General features: G+C 42.3%; 1 long non-coding RNA gene across 1 annotated transcript in view; it reads left to right on the forward strand.

Moving 5' to 3' along the window:
* The first annotated feature begins 7,907 nt into the window (after window positions 1-7,907).
* LOC139177545 (uncharacterized) overlaps window positions 7,908-19,414 on the forward strand; it is a 33,087-nt gene continuing 21,580 nt past the window's right edge. Inside the window, exon 1 of the long non-coding RNA XR_011561992.1 lies at window positions 7,908-8,290. This is a non-coding gene — a long non-coding RNA (uncharacterized lncRNA). The remainder of the gene's footprint in view (window positions 8,291-19,414) is intronic.

The raw sequence follows: 19,414 nt of genomic DNA on the forward strand, positions 1-19,414 counted from the left end.
TTCAACAAACATTGCTGTATGTGGCCTCCATCTTCAAGATTACCTCATGTCACAAGGTAGCTGCTGAAACATCAGTCAACACCTCTACATTCTGAGGAGGAAGGAAAAAAAAAAGGCATGAAAGACTCTTTAAGTAACTTTACCTGAAACCAGTTAAAAAGCTTGGGTTTACATCTCATTGTTGACTCCTAGAGTAGGGAGTCTGGGCACATTAATATCAAGGTAAGGATTCTGAAAGTGAGTCAAGTGCGTATGCACCCATATCAACAGGCCCAAGCAACAGGCCATGGTGGAGACTGACAGTCACCTAACCAGTATCTATTCTTCAGCATCCTTAGTGGCAAGTAGGATTGAGGGATGAGCTCAGTATTGCTGGAGCTTCCAAGTTTTAGATGCTTAGATTCTCCATTTTATATGAGCCCTCCAGATTTTTCAGTGTTGGCAACCAACCAAAACCAATATTTAATCTTGCCTGGGCCAAACACAATACATCTGTGGCCCATATCCCATCTCTCTTCTGCTTGTTGGCAACCCCTGCTTTCTGGTGAACGTCAGAGCCCTTTAAACACCTGAAGGGCATGGGAGCCGGGTTACACTTCCTCCGTGTGGCTCTGAGCCAGTGCATGCAAGTCACGAGCTAGGAGGTTTCGTCTCCTCTGTTAGGAAGAGCTCCATCCGCAGAGCTGTCAGAAACAGAAGGAGCTGCCTGGGGAGGTAGGAAGTTCCCTGTCGCTGGAGGTGTTTGAGCAGATGCTGGAGAACTGCTTGGCAATGACTTCTAAGGTCTCCCCAGCCCCAGGAGTCTCTGAAAATTTCCATGATGACTACTGCTGCTGCAGTGACTTGTTTGAAAGGAGACAAAAAGAAGGTGAGAGGTTCTGCATCTGGATTGTCAGGGAGCTGGCAGCCCCCCAGCTGCTGTGTCCCTACCCCCTCAATGACAAGGAATATGCCCTCACCATCAAGATGACCTCTAGTCAGTTTCCCCCATAGAGAGAGCAAAGGTTGGCTTCCCAAATATGGACAAGTGTGATTCATCTCCACTCATTGCATGGTATACAACAGATATGCGACTTTTCTTATGGAGGATGACTCAGGCTATTCAATTGTATTCATTTATTTATTCAAAATTTCAGTGCTGGCTTTATGGGCATGTGACCCATGTAGGTGTATAGGGACCTGCATTCAGGAGGACCCTATTATTGTGGTCTTGCCTGGGCCAACCAATCTTTTTTCAAAGATTTTTTTGATGTGGACCATTTTTGAAGTCTTCATTGAATTCATTACAATATGCCTTCTGTTTTGTGTTTTGGACTTTTGGCCAGAGGCATATGGGATATTAGCTCCGCAAGCAGGGATCAAACATGTGCTCCTTGCATCGAAAGACGATATTTTAGCCACTGAACTGCCAGAGAAGTTCCTGATGCTTTTTTCTTAAAATTCTAATCTTTTTGGAACAGGGGACCCTACATTTTTGTTTTGAACTGGGCCCTGCAAATTAAGTAGCTGGTCCTCCATACTTTTATTCAAAATGTGTTCATTTTTCTATCAAATGCCAGGCAATGAGGATACAGAGCAACACCCACTGTGTTCATAGTCCACTTGGGAACAGGGGGATGGGTAAAGCTGAGTGGTAAGAAACTACTGCGATAGCTGCTGTCGAGCACACTGTTTGCAAGAGGGAATATCACCCAGACAGAGAGGTTGGAAATAGAGAAGGCTCTTCAGAGGACTCAAGCTCTGAACTTCAATTGTTTGTTGAAAATCATTCTTCTATTATAAGACAACTCTAGGCAGGGACATGGCTGCTCAATGAAGGACTACATTTCCCAGCATCCCTGGCAGTTAGTTGTGGTCATGTGGCTACGTTATCACCAATAGCATGAGTGAAAATGAAGTGGACCACTTCAGGATCTGGGCTGCAAAAAACATCCCAACGTGCCTTCTCCAACCCCTCTTCCTCCTCCCTGCAGGTGGAATCTGCACGTGATGGTGACCCAGCTTCCATCATGCAGATGATCTTGACGACTGGGAGGTCAGCAGAGCAGAAACTGGAAGGAACCTGAGTTTCTGAATAACCATGAGGAGCAAAGCTTCCATTCACCTGGATTGTTCATCTCACAACTGCTACATGAATAGAAATAAATATATTCTTTAAGCCACTGCATTTTGGGATCTATATTAGCCTACTCTACCAAATACAATGAGTTTATAGGAGTTAGCCATGTGGAAAAATGGAGAGAGACAGATTTCAAAGCACCCAGTCAAGAGAGAGCATTGCACTTCAAGATGCATGAAGCAGTGGCTGTGAAAGGGCTTCATATAATAATATGATATCTCAGACATTTATTTCTCACAGTTCTGGAGGCAGGGAAGTCTAAGATCAAGGGGCCTGTAGATTCAGTGCCTGGTGAGAGCTATCCCTGGCTTGCAGAAGGTTGCCTTCTCGTGTTTTCACATGGTGTGGAGAGGGAGCTCTGGTCTTTCCTCCTCTTCTTATAAGGACACTCATCCCATCATAGGGGCTCCACCCTCATGACCTCATCTAACCCTAGTCACTTCCCAAAGGCCCCACCTCCAAATACTATCTTATTGGGAGTTAGATCTTCAACATATGAATGGGGGAAGGGGGCACAAACATTCAGACCATTACAGGTGGAAGAAAGGAAGACCGGGCCATAGCTTGGACCTTGTGTGCCTTGTGAGGACCTTGGATGCCATCCTGTGGGCTGTGGGGAGCCAAGCTGGGGAGTGATATGATCAGGTTAGCTTTTCAATCTGTCAGCTTGAGCTGGAACCTGCAAAATTTTAAATTTATAAAGTACTTCAGAAGACCAGCCAGTCATACAATGAGCACTCACATACCCACCTCCGAACTTGAAAAATATATCACAGACGAAGTCCTCGGTATTCCCTTCCTAATGCTATCTTCAGCTTAGTATTTCTTTTTTTTAAGGGCACTTGGCAAGGGCAAGAGTAGAAACAGGGCATGCATCATCTAGTGTGGCCTCAGCATCATGCCAGGTACATGTATTGAAGAAACAAACAAAACTTGTGTGTTCCCAGACAGCACCAGGTCCTACCCACTGGACCACTAGGGAATTCCCAAGATACAGGATTTAATTTGGAGCACAGATAAGAAGGTATGATGGAATATTTGCTTAGAATCTCCAGCCATGACCTACTTCTTCTGATTCATGTGTAGATGAGTGGTGCAGTCACAGGAAATCTGAATTATGTCTCTGGAAGTTTAAAGTTCTGAGAAGGACTTGGAAGGATTTGAGGCTACAGGTGGTATTCCATCTTTTCATCCAGCTGATGACTGTGACTTTGGAAGAGAAAGGAGAGGATTCTGGGAGTGAACAGCTGGTGATGTTGATGGTGATGATGAGGGTTTCACTTCCTGGGCAAAAGCCCAAGATACTGGAATAGGAGGCTCCTGGCAAAGGACTGAGAGTCACAGAGATGGGGAAGAGTGTGTTTGGCAGGAGATTCCCCAGTGCCGTCAAAAGGCATTTAAAAATATTGTTATGGGACGTGGAGTGGACAGCTGCTGTTTTTGTCTGCTCAGCATCCACTTGCCATCTTCTCTTACCAGTTTATCTTTGAAGGAAAACCATCCATCTTCAACATCCATTTGGCTAAAGGGGGTTGATTCCATCCTTTGCTTCCAGAAATAGTCAATCAAAATCTTAAAGACTGTTTTGAAGCTTGGCTATGTGACTGGATCTAGATCATTGAGAATTGTCACTAGGACTTTGCTCAAATGATTGGGAATGGGGTAGGCCTTCTTTTTTTTAGTATTTTCCTTTTTTTTTTAGTACTTTAGTACTAAAGACAGTACTAATGTAAGACAGTAAGTACTACTGTCTTACTGTGGTTCAGACAGTAAGGAATCTGCCTGCAATGCAGGAGACCTGGATTCAGTCCCTGGGTGAGGAAGATCCCTTGGAGAAGGAATGCCAACCCACTCCAGTATTCTTGCCTCGAGAATCCCATGGACAGAGGATCCTGGCAGGCTAGAGTCCATGGGGTCACAAAGAATTGGACAGGACTGGGCGACTGACACTTTGACTTTACACTTTCTTTCTTTCTTTCTTTCTTTTTTTTTAATTTTTTGGTCTTACGGCACAGCTTTTGGGATCTTAGTTCCCTGAAAAGGGATCGACCAGTGTGGTGAGCTTTCCCCTGCACTGGAAGCATGGAGTCTTAACCACTGCACCACCAGGGAAGTCTTTCTTGCTTAGAGTGGCTGAGATGGTTGATTATAAACTTGGAGCTTCTGAATGCTACCTTATCGTAATGAATCTGAGAGGGAAGTCAGTATAGCAGAAAGTGGAGCCTCATGATGGAGAGAGAGAAATTCCTGAAAACATTAGAAACCTTGGATTAAACCATGTTTGCAGCTATCCCTACCCCTTGGACTTCTCAGTTATGTGAGCCAATATTCTCTCTCCTGCTCTGTCTCTGGTTTAGTCTCGTTTCTGTGAACTTGCTACCACTGATAGGAGAAAATGGAAAACAGCTTTGTGATATAGATAGAAACAGGGTAACAGACACAGTGCTATTATTCTTGAGCAAAAATAAAGACAGTTGGTCCACACTTTATTTATGGCCTTTCATGTCTATCTCCCAATGTGAAGGATACAGGGAATGGATAAGGCAAGATTTTCATGTTATCGAAAGAAGATAAATAAAATTTCATTAGCACCACTCTCGGTTTGGAGGGGATTCCTAACTAGAAGGTGACAATGGAAGGATATATACTGCTTTAAAAATGCAAACTAATAGAAAGGGGAAATTATGTATGCATTATTAGCAAAGAAAGTCTCTCCACCAGTGTGGAGAGCTTTGTGGTCCAGAATGAGAACCACAGAAACAAGTTCACACTCCCCTCTCCACCCCCACCCTAGACCAGAGGAAACTTCCAGAAGATGCTTTTGCTAATTGGTCTTGTGGCAAAGGCCACAAAACAGGGTGTTCACAGGGAATTCCACTTATCGAAAGCATAAACCGGAATTCTACTTTTGCTGAAGTTTAGAACATCTGATAAATTATCAGCTTACTTTGCTAACAGTTTTTCAGAACACAGACGTAATAACAGAAGAAGCTGTTCTGTTATTTTCCCCCTTGACTATAAAGGGAAGGCGTCCCTTTTATGGAAAATTGGATAATATGGTGGTCTAACGGCAACGGCTGATCAATCTATTTCCAGATGTGATGATGGGACTTGTGTGCCAGATACTGGCTAATTATCTCATCAATAGGCTCATTTAATCTCTGCAGCAGTTTTAAGAGATCCATTCTTGTATGAGCCTCATTTTGTAGATGAGGAGACTGAGGTTTATCGAAACTAAAAAAGTTTGCTAAGCCAAGTGGGTATCATAGAATCTGAACTCAGCCATCGGGCTCCTAGCCACTGCAGTGGGCCACGTCTTTCATTCCATGGGTAGAAATCCCCCATTTGATGGTATGTTTATCATTTTGTAGATTGCTTTTTTCCTCCCAGTGGATATTATGATGAGTACTTTCCCATTTTGTTAAAAACTCTTTTTTTTTTTAAGTGCACAATTCAGTGTTTATTAGTAAAAACTCTTAAAGTTTTCAAAATTAAAAAAAAAATGTAATGAGACTAATCTAAGAGAGGCCTGTACACCCATTGCCCAGCTTCTACATTTGTTAATATCAACCAAACACCAACCCTCCTCAAACCAAAAACAACCCCAATTTTCAACCCACCTTGTTTCCTCCATCCACTCCCCACTCCCCTTATCTAAAGCAAGTTGCACATGTTGTTGTTGTTTAGTCATGAAGTTGTGTCCGACTCTGTGACCCCATGGATTGTAGCCTGCCAGGCTCCTTTGTCCATGGGATTTCCCACGCAAGAATACTGGAGTGGGTTGCTATCTCCTTCTCCAAAGTTAGAATCACATTATTTTATCTGTAAATACTTCAGTATGAAATTTTAGTAATTCTTAAAGAGTATCAGATAGCCAGTCTGTGCTCAAAATTTCCTGGTGTAAATATTATTGTAAACACTTTGTAAATTTGATTCTGGGACTTCCCTGGGGGTCCAGTGGCTGAGATTCGAGCTCCCAATGCAGGGGGCCCAGGTTCAGTCTCTGGTCAGGGAACTAGATCCCACATGCTACGACTAAAGATTCCACATGCTGCAACCAGGATCGAAGATCCCGTGCATGCTGCAACTAAGACCTGGATCAGCCAAACTACTGAGCCTTCGTGCTGCACCTACTGAGGCCCAAGCACCTAGAGCCGATGTTCTGCTACAAGAGAAGCCACCGCAGCGAGAAGCCTGTGCACCACAAAGAAGAGAGCCCCAACGCGCTGCAGCTGGAGAAATCCTGTGGACAGCAACGAAGACCCAAGGCAACCAAAGAGTTAAAAAAAAAAAAAAGAATTGTTTACATAATCTCAAACTGCATTGTCAATGAAGGACCACTAAGCCCTTGTGGCTATTTATATTCATTAAAATTAAATACAATTTGAAAGTCCATCCCTCAGTTGATGGCTGCCTTTCAAGGGGTTGATAGCCCTTCAGATCAGATCAGTCACTCAGTCGTGTCCGACTCTTTGCGACCCCATGAATCGCAGCACGCCAGGCCTCCCTGTCCATCACCAACGCCCGGAGTTCACTCAGACTCACGTCCATCGAGTCAGTGATGCCATCCAGCCATCTCATCCTCTGTCATCCCCTTCTCCTCCTGCCCCCAATCCCTCCCAGCATCACAGTCTTTTCCAATGAGTCAACTCTTCGCATGAGGTGGCCAAAGTACTGGAGTTTCAGCTTTAGCATCATTCCTTCCAAAGAAATCCCAGGGCTGATCTCCTTCAGAATGGACTGGTTGGATCTCCTTGCAGTCCAAGGGACTCTCAAGAGTCTTCTCCAACACCACAGTTCAAAAGCATCAATTCTTCGGCACTCAGCCTTCTTCACAGTCCAACTCTCACATGCATACATGACCACAGGAAAAACCATAGCCTTGACTAGACGGTTAGTGGCTATCAAGGAGCTTCCCAGGTGGCTCAGTGGTAAAGAATCCGCCTGCCAATGCAGGAGACATGGGTTCGATCCCTGGGTCAGGAAGATCCCCTGGAGGAGGAAATGGCAACCCACTCCGGTAGAAAATCCCATGGACAAAGGAGCCTGGTGAACTACAGTTCATGTGTTCGCAAAGAGTCAGACATGACTGAGCACAGATGTGGTAGTGGCTATTAAGATAACTGGTTCTACAGATAACTGTGTGGTTAGTGGCTATCTTATTGGATAGTGTGGATAGAGAACTTTGTCCATCATCACAGAAAGTTTGGTTGGGCAGCTGGTCTAGGAAGGAGCAGTATTTATAAGGGCAGGAGAGCCTAAGCAATTTTAAAATATCTGCATTGGTAACGGTGGAAGATCTTGAAAGTGTGCTAGACATCTGTATGGGGACCTTGACCAGCTTATATCACCCAAGAGGAAGCAGCATATGTATCTCAGGTCTCACCATTCATTTACTTCCCTGCTCTGATTGAACCACTTAGCCATGTACCAGCGAGGCTGGCTTTATTTTTATAACTTACTTCCTTTTCTTCTCAAAAAACAAACAAACAAAAAAAAACCAAACCCTATTCATACTCAGCAGTGGAAAAACTGAAGTTAGCCCAATCTTATAAATATCAGCTCTGTCCAGCCACTTCCAGTTTAAAATAGTTTTCATTTCGAGGAAGGAGAAGGAAATGGCAACCCACTCCTGTATTCTTGCCTAGAGAATCCTGTGGATAGAGGAGCCTGGTGGGCTACTGTTCATGGGGTCGCACAGAGTCAGACATGACAGAGGCGACTTAGCATGCATGCATACGTTGGAGAAGGAAATGGCAACCCACTCCAGTGTTCTTGGGTGGAGAATCCCAGGGACCGAGGAGCCTGGTGGGCTGCCGTCTATGGGGTCGCACAGAGCCAGACACGACTGAAGCGACTTAGCAGCAGCAGCAGCAGCAGCATCAACTAAGAGTTGGAAATGTGCCATCATGTTCAGATGTTGTCATCTTCCATCACATGTCAGTTGAGAGCCTCCTTGCCCTCAGCTCGGGGAGCAGAAGATGACTTTGCTTATTAACACCCCTTTCCCTCCTCCCTGCAGCCCCTTGTGCCAGCTCTGAGGGTCTCCCATGGAAAGTGGAGAAGGACGACCCCTCCTTTCTTTGCCAGGCTATGCTTCTCTGCTTGACTAGCCCTCAGCGTCCACTGGTGGCTGTGTACTTGGCTGGCCCCACCGGTATGGGGTACCAGGTAGGATTCGGCCTTGAGGCTTGGTGCAGCCAAGGCCCGCCAGTGTGTCTCTGTCCAAGGTCTTCACCTCCCTTTCTCCACCCCACACCCTTTCCCTTACTTCTCCCTGGTCCTGAAAGTTACTAACTCAGTTTATAAAGGGTACATTGGTTATCCATTGCTGCAGATCAAATGACCCCAAAATGCAGCAGCTGAAAACAATAAACCATTATTAGTCCACATAGTTTTTGAGGGTTAACTGGGTGGTTCTGACTCCAGGTATCTCGTGTGGTCCCCGTCAGGATCCCAGCTGAGCTTCATCACCTCAAGGCTTGACTGGGGTGGGGATCCACTTCCAAGATGGTGTGCCTGCATACTCATTGGCAAGGGGCTCACTTCTTTCCCACATGGGCCCCTCCACAGGGCTGCTCATGACCTGGCAGCTGGTTCCCCCAGACCAGCTGATTCAAAAGAGAGAGAATGACCAAGATGGAAGTGTCTTTTAAAACCTAATAACATCTCTTCTGTCATATTCTGTGGGTTTCATAGACCAACTCTCATAATTGGGAGGGGAGCTACCTAAGGGCAAGAATACCCAGAGACATAGATACTAGGGCGGAGGGAGGCTGGTTACTATGATGAGGTTTATCCACTGTGAGGATCTGGCTAAAAATCAAGCTCTCTTTTTTCTTAGTCTTTTAAAATTAGGCAGGTTGCTTTTACCGCATGAGCTTTTCCAGGAAAGACCTAGGAAAGGTCCTTGCTGCAATTACCCTTGATACACCTGCTTATAAAATCACATTTTGTTTTTATTATATAAGTAACATGTATTCATTGTTGGAAAGGAAAAAAAAAAAAAAAACACAGACTAAATGAAAAGTCAGATAAAAGTCATGTCTTAGTCCACCTTCAAAATTAAACTCTGACACTATGGTTTTACAGAATTTTCTTCTGTATGAATGTTACTTTTATGGAATCTTCTCTGTCTATTTATGCTTTTAACAACTATTGTTTGAACATCTATTTATGTGTCAGTAATTCTACTTCCAGGAGTTTGCCTAAGGAAGCATTCAAGGCCAGGAGCAAAGAGTTAGATACAATCAACTTATTCCAACACATTTACCCAATAATCTTAATGCTGTTTTATGTTTGTAGTTGTGTTTGTACTTAGGAAAATCTTTTTCTTCATCGTTTCTGATTCTGGGAGTTCTTATCCTCATCTGTTTATGAAAATCTCATTTTTGAGTGGTGAGATCTTAAGAAAATCTTTCCACTTTCTTTGCTTTATGTTGAGTTGGCAAAAAAATTCCTGTTTTTATGTAAGATGCTGTGCATTCCTGTGTGCTTAGTTGCTCGGTCATGTCTGACTCTTTGCAAACCCATGGACTGTAGCCCACCAGGTTCCTCTGTCCATGGGATTTTCCAAGCAAGAATACTGGAGTGGGTTGCCATTTCTTTCTCCAGGGCATCTTCCTGACCCAGGAATTGAACCTGCATCTCCTGCATTGGTAGGCAGGTTCTTTACTGCTGAGCCACCTGGGAATGTTACAGAATAATAATAATAATAAAAGGTATCATTATGGCCATCCAGTGTCCTCCACAGATGCACTTTTCTCTTGTCATTTTTTTGTTTCTTTGCCCTTTTTCTCTGAATTTTGAAAAATATTTTCAGGTTGGTCCCTACACATGAATACTCCCCTTTTTAAATTTTTAAAATAAAAAAAAATAATTAAAGCAGGCAAAATAATACTCACAACATACGTATAACAAATAGGCTACCACCATCTGTTTAAAATCGAACAGTATCTTAGATGCTCCTCCCCGGTCACCTCTATCCTGAAACTTATGGTTATCATTCCCTTGCATTTCTTTATAGTCTTATTGATACCATGAACATGCATATCTTTTTACATTGTCTAGTTAATGCATTTTTTCTTATGCAAGTGCAATCAAGTTACACATGCTCTTCTGTGCATTGCTTCTCCCTTCCCATTTTCACGTCTGTGAGAGTCATCCATGCTGATGGATATGGCTGCAATTAGTTTTTATGGTGCTGTAGTGTTTCCTTGTGTGAATGCACCCCATTGTATCAATTCTGCCCATGGACAGTGGGAAATTTCTGGATTCTTGCGATTACAAAGAATGTTGCAGTTCACATTCTGGTATATGTCATCCTCTGCGCACACACATAAGGATTTCTCTAGAACAGTCGTTCCCAAACTTGACTGCACATTGGAATCACGTGGGAATTAACGCAACAACAGCCTATTGATGTGTGGCTCATCCCCCCTCACCACCACCCAAGGCATTCTGGCTTAACTGGTATAGGGTCTGACTGGCATGTGGGTGTTAGAAAGCAGGTTTGGAACCATTACCCTCGTGTGTCTGCCTGTCCTGCGAATTTTCTTACGAGGAACGTGGGAAAATTCCAGTCGCTTCAGGTTTTCACCAGTATGTGGTATTGTCTGATTAACGAACATTTTTGGTAACATCAATTCTACCATTTGCAAAGGGACTGAGGATATGAGCTGTAATCTGCTATTGTTCTCAGTTTCCTTATATTCCTCCTTTATCAATCCCTTAATGCTACTTTTGTTTATCTTGCTCTCTTCTTTTCACCTGAGTCTGTTTTTCCTTGTAATCCTATATTTCAGAAAGGTCATGTCTTCATGTATCCTCTGGTGGATGCAAAAAATTTCCTGGCATTTTCCTACCGATGCAACAATGGATGGTTATCAGTGGCTTGCTCTTCCTTTAGGCCTTCTAATAATGCACCTGCTTTCTTTGTCGTTGTTGTTCCCCACTGGATTTTTTCGTGGACCCCGTGCTGATTTTGTTCTCGCTCTCTTTTTTTTTAGAAAATCTGGCTGTGTTGGGTCTTAGTTGTGGCATGCATTTGGGATCTTTTGTGACGTGGGCTCAGTAGAAGAGCTGGAGGTGGGATCTTAGTTCCCTGACCAGGTATTGCACCTGTGTCCCCTTCAATGGTGGAGAAGGCAATGGCACCCCACTCCAGTATTCTTGCCTGGAAAATCCCATGGATGCAGGAGCCTGGTAGGCTGCAGTCCATGGGGTCGAAAAGAGTCGGACACGACTGAACAACTTCACTTTTACTTTTCACTTTCCTGCATTGGAGAAGGAAATGGCAACCCACTCCAGTGTTCCTGCCTGGAGCCTGGTGGGCTGCTGTCTATGGGGTCGCACAGAGTCAGACACGACTGAAGTGACTTAGCAGCAGCAGCAGCCCCTTAATTGGAAGGTGAATTGTTAACCAATGGACCACTAGGGAAGTCTCTGGGTTTGTTGCTCTGAATAACACATGATCTAATACTTGTCAGCAGTTAGAAGGCAAATCACCTGTGCTCATGGGAGACGCTGGTCCCTTTTCCTACCCAGGCTACAGCTGAAGTAAGGCTTGAGCAATGCAGATCCTGGTGCATTTCTTTGATTAAAACAGGCTCTCACTTGGGATTCCACAGCTCTGTGGGGTGGCATCTTCCTCTCGCTCCCCTTTGAGGAGGGGTTCCGACTTAACTGATTCAATACCAGGTCTTCCTAGGTTAAGGGAGGGGGCAGGCAGGAGAAAGTTAGAATGCCCACGGCCTTTTCTGAAAAATGGAGATGATAATAGCATCTGTGGATTTATTACACAGAAAGGGCTTAGCGTAATGTTTGACAGATGGCAAACATTTAATAAGTGGTAGTTGCCCTCATATTTTATTGTTGGCATATTACTAGTGTATTGTATATTTGTGTGTATACTATTGACATGTAGTATCATTACTATTCATCCTACTGGAATGAAAGCTACAGTGAAGGTAAGATAATTTTGTCTATTTTTGTTCATTTCTTTATCCTCAGCAACTAGAACAGTGCGTGACACATGGTACACACCCAAGAAATATTTGTTGGATGAATGAAATTTAGAGAATTTGGAGAGGTTATAGACAGAATTGCTCACCATGTGCTATTTTGAATCAGAAGTTGGCAGTGTAACTTGTATTAGTGAAAAATCTGAATCAACCTATATATATAGGTCAAATAGCAAGGGTTAGTTGAATAAATTACAGCACGTCATATGCTGGAATGCTGTGTTGCTATTGCATATTATATTGTGCAATATTTTTTGACTGGGGAAATGTTTACTTATATTGTTGGAATGAAAAAATTATAAAAAAACTGTGTGTACTGTATAATCTCAAATATATAAAAATTGTGTGTATATAGAAAAAAACTGAAAGTAATATAACAAAACATTCATAATGGTTGTCTCTGGTGGTGGGATTAAAGATAATTGTGAATTTGCTTCTATGAGCTTCTTGGTGTTTTCCAAATATGTTTATAATAAGCATACATTATTCTGGAAATAAGAAAATCGTAATTTTTAACAGATGTGTACCAAAGATGAATTAAGTGGCATAGATCCCAGGGATGTAGTACTATTAGTACAGATTCGGAATAATAACGTCAGGAAGGCTAAAGTTGGGAGTGGTTTAGGGCAGTGGTCCCCAACCTTTTTGGCATGAGGGACTGGTCCCATGAAAGACAATTTTTCCACAGACTGGGGTGGGGGAGTAGTTTCGGGATGATTCAAGAGCATTACATTTATTGTGCACTTTATTTCTATTATTATCACGTGAGTTCTACCTCAGGTCATCAAGCATTAGATCCTGGAGGTTGGGAACCCCTGGTTTAGGGTTCAAAGAAAAATTTAAAAGACAATAAAATGGCTACTAGATCAGTTAACGGTCTTAGTTGCTGCTAACCAGAAACTAACTCTGGCCAGTTTGAGCAGCCAGACAGTCTATTTAAAGGGAGCAGAGCAGCTCATAGAATTGCCAGGAAGACAGGAGGACTGTGGCAGCAGCCCCCAGAGAGAAACAGTGCTCGAACTCCACTGCAGAGCTAGCCCCGTTTTCCCTGCCGATGCTGGGTGCAGGGTCAGTTCTGCTGCCCTGGAACCTGAACTCTCCCCTGGGAACCACAGCCCTCATTACAGAGGGTGCTCAAACTCAAGACACTGCTGTATTCCTGGGAGCGTTAGAAATGCAGATTCCCAGGTTCTATCCCAGACCTACTGAGTCAGACTCTCTCAGGGTGGGACCCAGCCATCTGCGTCTCAGTAGGACTTCAGGGTAATTCTTGAGAAGATTAAGGTTTGAGAAGCATTCTCCGTAGCTGCTGGTGATTCTTTGCATTCAAAGTCTAAGATGCATGTCTCTGATCAGCAGGCTCTGGGTCACATGCCCATATCCTTGCTTCAGAGGAGGCTGGGGAGTGGGTGTCAGCAGTGATCAGCTCTGTGCTGATTTATGGGGGTGTGGGGTACTCAAGACCTGGAGAAACGATCCAGATGCTGACCCACGAAGAGAAATGACTGGTATCTACGTCCTATTCCAACATTTGGAGCAATCAAAGAGGCATTTAGGGATAAGGTCATTGTGTCAGCAGTACTGATGATCATTTTTCCCTGGCCTTTGTGAGGAACAAGAACAAAATCTTCAAACTGAAAAATGCACAACAAATTGTCTTTTAAAATCTTTTTAGCATTTTTAAATTATTAAAATTTATTGTTAATTGGAAGATAATTGCTTTACAATGTTGTCTTGGTTTCTGCTGTACAATTAATTTTTTTTTATTGAGGTAACATTGTATGTTTCATGTGTCTAACATTATGTTTCTAGTTCTTTATACCCTACAGCATGCTTATCACCAAAACTTTTGTTTCTATACAGTTAACTTTCTTCACCCACTTTTCCCTCCCTGCTGCCCCTTCCCCTCTGATAAGGGCTACTCTGTTCTCTGAATTTATGTGTTTGCTTTTGTTTGGTTTGTTCACTTACTTTGATTTTTTTCTTTGCTACATTCCATATAAAAGTGAAATCATATGGTATTTGTCTTTCTCCATCTGACTTAGTTCACTTAGTATAATACCCTCAAGATCCACTTGTGTTGTCACAGCTGGGAGGATTTTTATCTTTTTTATGGCTCAGTAGTATTCCAGAGTGTATGTGTACCACATCTTCTTTCTCCATTCATGTGATGGACACTTAAATTGTTTCCTTATCTTGACTATTGTAAACAATGCTTCAGTGAACATTGGTGCACATTTATCTTTTCAAATTAGTGTTTTTGTATCCTTGGGATAAATACCCAGAAGTGGGATAGTTGTATCATGCAGTAGTTCTATTCTTAATCTTTTTAAAGGAATCTCTATACTCATTTCCATAGTGGCTGCACCGATTTACAGAATTTTCAGATTAAAAAAACCCTCAGTAATGTGCATTGTCTATGGATACATATAAGTGTACTAAACATACACAATGCAAAGGAATTCTATCGCTCCTTCTTTGGGGGATGGAAGTGGGGTTTCAGCTGTGTTTGAGACACCTTGTTTCCTCAAGAAAATTATTTGAGACAAATATGGCAAACATCTGTTTCATCATGGTAGTGAGAACATGGATGCAAGCATAGTATTAATAACATTGAACTACTGACACAGACCTTGGGTCTGACCAGAAGAGACTCTACCTGCAGGGCTGGGCCTCATCCTGCTGTGTGAGCCGTTATACCTGTCTATTGCTGGATTGTGGGCGGATCCTTGAGAAGGACCAGGCATGATACAGGGTGTCACCAGAGCTTTTGGGTAGGTTTGTAGATGATTATCTTGGGCTGAAGGCACATCAACAGATTGCCAGCTCTTGGCTCTGTCCTACCCAACAATGTCATCTATAACTCAGGCGAAAACATGGCAGGGACACAGTCAGATTTGCAGGTGATGTGAACGCAGGATTCATGAGAGACCCCCAACTTGACTCAATCTCAAGATCTCATGCTCAGGAGTCAAGATGGGGTCGCTAACATAATCATCTCAACAGGTGGAAATAAGAAACTAGAGTCAATGAAACACACTTATGGAAATATAAAGACAGTACTTCATTGAGCTTAAAACCAGACTACTTGTAGACACCTGGCTTGGCAGGCTTGCATGTGAAAATTCCAGGAGCTTTAAAACCTTTTGTAATCTGCCGATAGGAGTATACATTGGTTCTGGAGGGTAAGTTGGTGATAAATAATGAAAAGCCTCACAGGGAAATGCACGTCTTTTGATCCAGCAATTCAACCTCTAGGAATTATTAAGAAATCATCAGATATGCTAAGTGAAATAAGTCGGATAGAGAAAGACAAATACTGCTTGATCTCACTGACAAAGAGAATCTAAAAAAATTGAACTCAGGGAATCAGAGTAGAGTGGTGGTTCCCAGGGGCTGGTGGGAGGTGTAGGGAACCGGAAGATATTGATTAAAGGGTACAAACATCCATTTATAAGATTACCAAGTCCTGGGGATCTCATGTACAGCATGGTGATTATAGCTGATGATACTGTATCACATACTTGAAAGTTGCCAAGAAGAGCAGATTGGAAATTCTCTCCCCACAAAAAAGAAATGGTACCTATGTGATGGGATAGAGGTGTCGGCCAATACTATGATGATCATCATTTTGCAATATGTAAGTGTAGCAAATGAAAATCAACATGTTGAACACCTTGGACTCACACAATGTTATATGTCTATTTATATCTCAATAAAGCTGGAAATAAAAGAAACCATCAGAGAAATGTGCAGAGACAGATGTATAAGGAGGTTTATCAAAGCATTGTTTAGAATAGCAAAACAAAACACAGCTGTACAGAACCCATCCAGACGGTACTGGTTAGATATATACCATACGTGGACTATTAAACAACTGATAGAAAAGACAATATAATAAGCAGATAAAATAGTCTGGAAGAATATGTTTACAATGATTATGACTGGGTGGTGGGTTGTGAGAGTTTTAAAATTTATCTTTTGCTTATTTGTATTTTCTCATTTTCCAGGTTTATGTGTTGCTTGTATGGAGAAGCAATGATTTTTAAAAATTAGTTTTAATTGAATATATAGACAAATAGACAGGAATATAGCAGGCCTTTGCAGTCAGAGAACAGCAAAAGTGGATCATGACACAGAACTAGTTCAGTAAAAAAAGAATGCTGTTGACACCACTAAATTCCTGAGATCAGAGCCTTGCACTGCTGAGCCCTCTGGCCTGGACACTGGAAGTCAAGACTGGTATCCCCTGCCCCACTCTGTTCCTCTTTCCTAGCTTCAATTCCCCTCTCTCCCCTCATTTCAAAGCCTAGAAGTGTGTGCATCTGATTGACAGTCTAGGTCACCAGCCACGCTTGAGCTTCACGGGAGGCTGGGAGAGGAAGATCCAGAATATTCTACTTATCTAGTTACTGTAGGACTCTGCCTCAGTAGAGTCCTTGAGCAGCCAAAAAAAACACCAAAGTCCACTTTAGCATTTGACATATTTTTTTTTCCTTCCTTTCTTTCTGTCTCCTTTTTTCTTGAAGTCTAAGTTGCTTTACAGTGTCATGTTAGTTTCAGGTATACAGTATAGTGATTCAGTTATGTATCTATATGTATATATATATACATGTATATATGACTTTTAAGATTCCTTTTTCCTCATTGGTTATTATAAAATACTGAGTATAATTTCCATCTTGCACTGCTCCTCAATGGGTCTCCCTGTTTTCAGTCTCCCCTTGGAGCCCATCTGTAAGCTGGCAGCAAGGCTCTTTGTGGTGGACATCATGGTGGGTGCTCCAGTATCATTCCAGCTCAGATGATGGGCCCAAGCCAGGCATGGCATGTGCCTCTCTCCTCTGACAGGGCCATGTGACCCAATGAGATGAGGGGAGAGGCACCTGTAGGGAAGATGCTTTAGGGTTTATTTGTGCCTGAATGTGTTACTGGCACTGCCTTTTTGCAGCCACCCCAGGGAAAGGCAATAACTAGTGTTTGCACGGTGGAGACTTGGAGAGATTCTGGGTGTTTATGGGGCTGGTTGTACCATGCCTGTAGCTTGCCTGCCCTTTATTTCCAGTAAGATGATCAATGTCCTTATGGTTTACGTTAGTTTTCATTGAATGTCTGTTATTTGCAGTGGGAAGCATTGTCCCTGATCGTCATTTAGCCAGAATACAAGTCTCATCATTTCGCTTCTCTGTGGTTTTTGCATTGCCTTTGGAATCAAGTTCACGTTCCTTAACATGGTTCACAAAGTTCTTAGGTTGTAATCAGATAATCCTGTGTCCTCTTCTACAAACACCCTGCACTTCTACTCTTTTTCTTCCCTAGGATGTTCTTGTCCTCTTTCTCCATCTAGTGGACTTTTATTCACCTCCCAGGGTAGGCTCAAGTGACAGTTCATCTTTGAAGTTTTTCTTAATGCCCCAGTCATGATAAATGAATCCTTTAAGTGTCTCCGAGCACTTTGTGTCTGTATTATAGAGCTTTCTGTAGCCTCACACAACATGGCAGGAACTTCTGTTTTTGCTCCTTTGCTAAAGTAAGAATTCCTTGAAGGCTACTACTATGTTCCATCCTCCTTGTAGCTCTCGTATCTTGTGTAGGACCTAATGATTCTATAAGTACTAATGAAATGTTTATGGAGTACATCCTTGGTCATCCAGATTGTAGATAACCTAGCATATGGCTATTAACTTATTATTTTATTAAAAATAAAGTGATTATTATCAGTAATAATGTCTTTTGGACTTTGCAGTTTAAGAAGCTCTTTAATACACGCTGTCTCAATTAATCCTCCCAGAACTCCTATAACACAAACATTATCCCCACTACACAGATGAAACTGTGTAACCAATCAAAGTATATTTGTTGAGTGCCTACAATTTGCATAATGCTATGCAAAAGGCCAGCTGTGGAGGGAGGTGGCAAAGAAGTAAAAACCATAGTCTCTCTTCTCACAGAGTTTACAATTTACTCGGGGAGATAAAAAAATAAAACAAATGTGTCAATCACAAGAGACAAGAGCAGTGCAATACAGCAGTGCAGAAATTTTTTTCCATGTATTATTTTTTTACTGGAGGATAATTGTTTTACAATGTTGTATTAGTTTATGCTGTACAACAGAGTGAATCAGCTATATGTATACATATATTCCCTCCCTCTTGAACCTCCCTCCCACCCAGCCCCATCCCACAGTGCAAAAATGTTGAAGGCAGTAATTTATTACATAATAAGAGAAGAATATAAGATATAAGTACCACACGAATTACCATAAGAAAGGAGAATAGGAAAGATATATCTATCTGAATGCAAAGTTCCAAAGAATAGCAACGAGAGATAAGAAAGCCTTCCTAAGTGATCAATGCAAAGAAACAGAGGAAAACAATAGAATGAGAAAGGCTAGAGATCTCTTCAAGAAAATTAGAGATACCAAAGGAACATTTCATGCAAAGATGGGCTCAATAAAGTACAGAAATGGTATGGACCTAACAGAAGCAGAAGATATTAAGAAGAGGTGGCAAGAATACACAGAAGAACCATATAAAAAAGATCTTCATGACCCAGATAATCATGATGGTGTGATCACTTACCTAGAGCCAGACATCCTGGAATGTGAAGTCAAGTGGGCCTTAGGAAGCATCACTATGAACAAAGCTAGTGGAGGGGATGGAATTCCAGCTGAGCTATTTCAAATCCTAAAAGATGATGCTGTGAAAGTGCTGCACTCAATATGTCAGCAAATTTGGAAAACTCAGCAGTGGTCACAGGACTGGAAAAGGTCAGTTTTCATTCCAATCCCCAAAAAAGGCAATGTCAAAGACTGTTCAAACTACTGCACAATTGCACTCATCTCACATGCTAGCAAAATAATGCTCAAAATTCTCCAAGCTGGGCTTCAATAGTATGTGAACTGAAAACTTCCAGATGTTCAAGCTGGATTTAGAAAAGGCAGAGGACCAGAGATCAAATTACCAACATCTACTGGATCATAGAAGAAGCAAGAGAATTCCAGGAAAACATCTACTTCTGCTTCATTGACTACACTAAAGCCTTTGACTGTGTGGATCACAACAAACTGTGGAAAATTCTGAAAGAGATGGAAATTCCAGACCACCTTACCTGCCTCTTGAGAAATCTGATACAGGTCAAGAAGCAGCAGTTAGAACCAGACATGGAATAATGGGCTGGTTCCAAATTGGGAAAGGAGTATGTCAAGGCTGTATATTGTTGCCTTGCTTAAATAACTTATATATAGAATATATCATGCAAAATGCTGGGCCGG

The sequence above is a fragment of the Bos indicus genome, chromosome 19 (genome assembly GCF_029378745.1).
Source record: "Bos indicus isolate NIAB-ARS_2022 breed Sahiwal x Tharparkar chromosome 19, NIAB-ARS_B.indTharparkar_mat_pri_1.0, whole genome shotgun sequence".
NCBI classification, from domain to species: Eukaryota; Metazoa; Chordata; class Mammalia; order Artiodactyla; family Bovidae; genus Bos; species Bos indicus.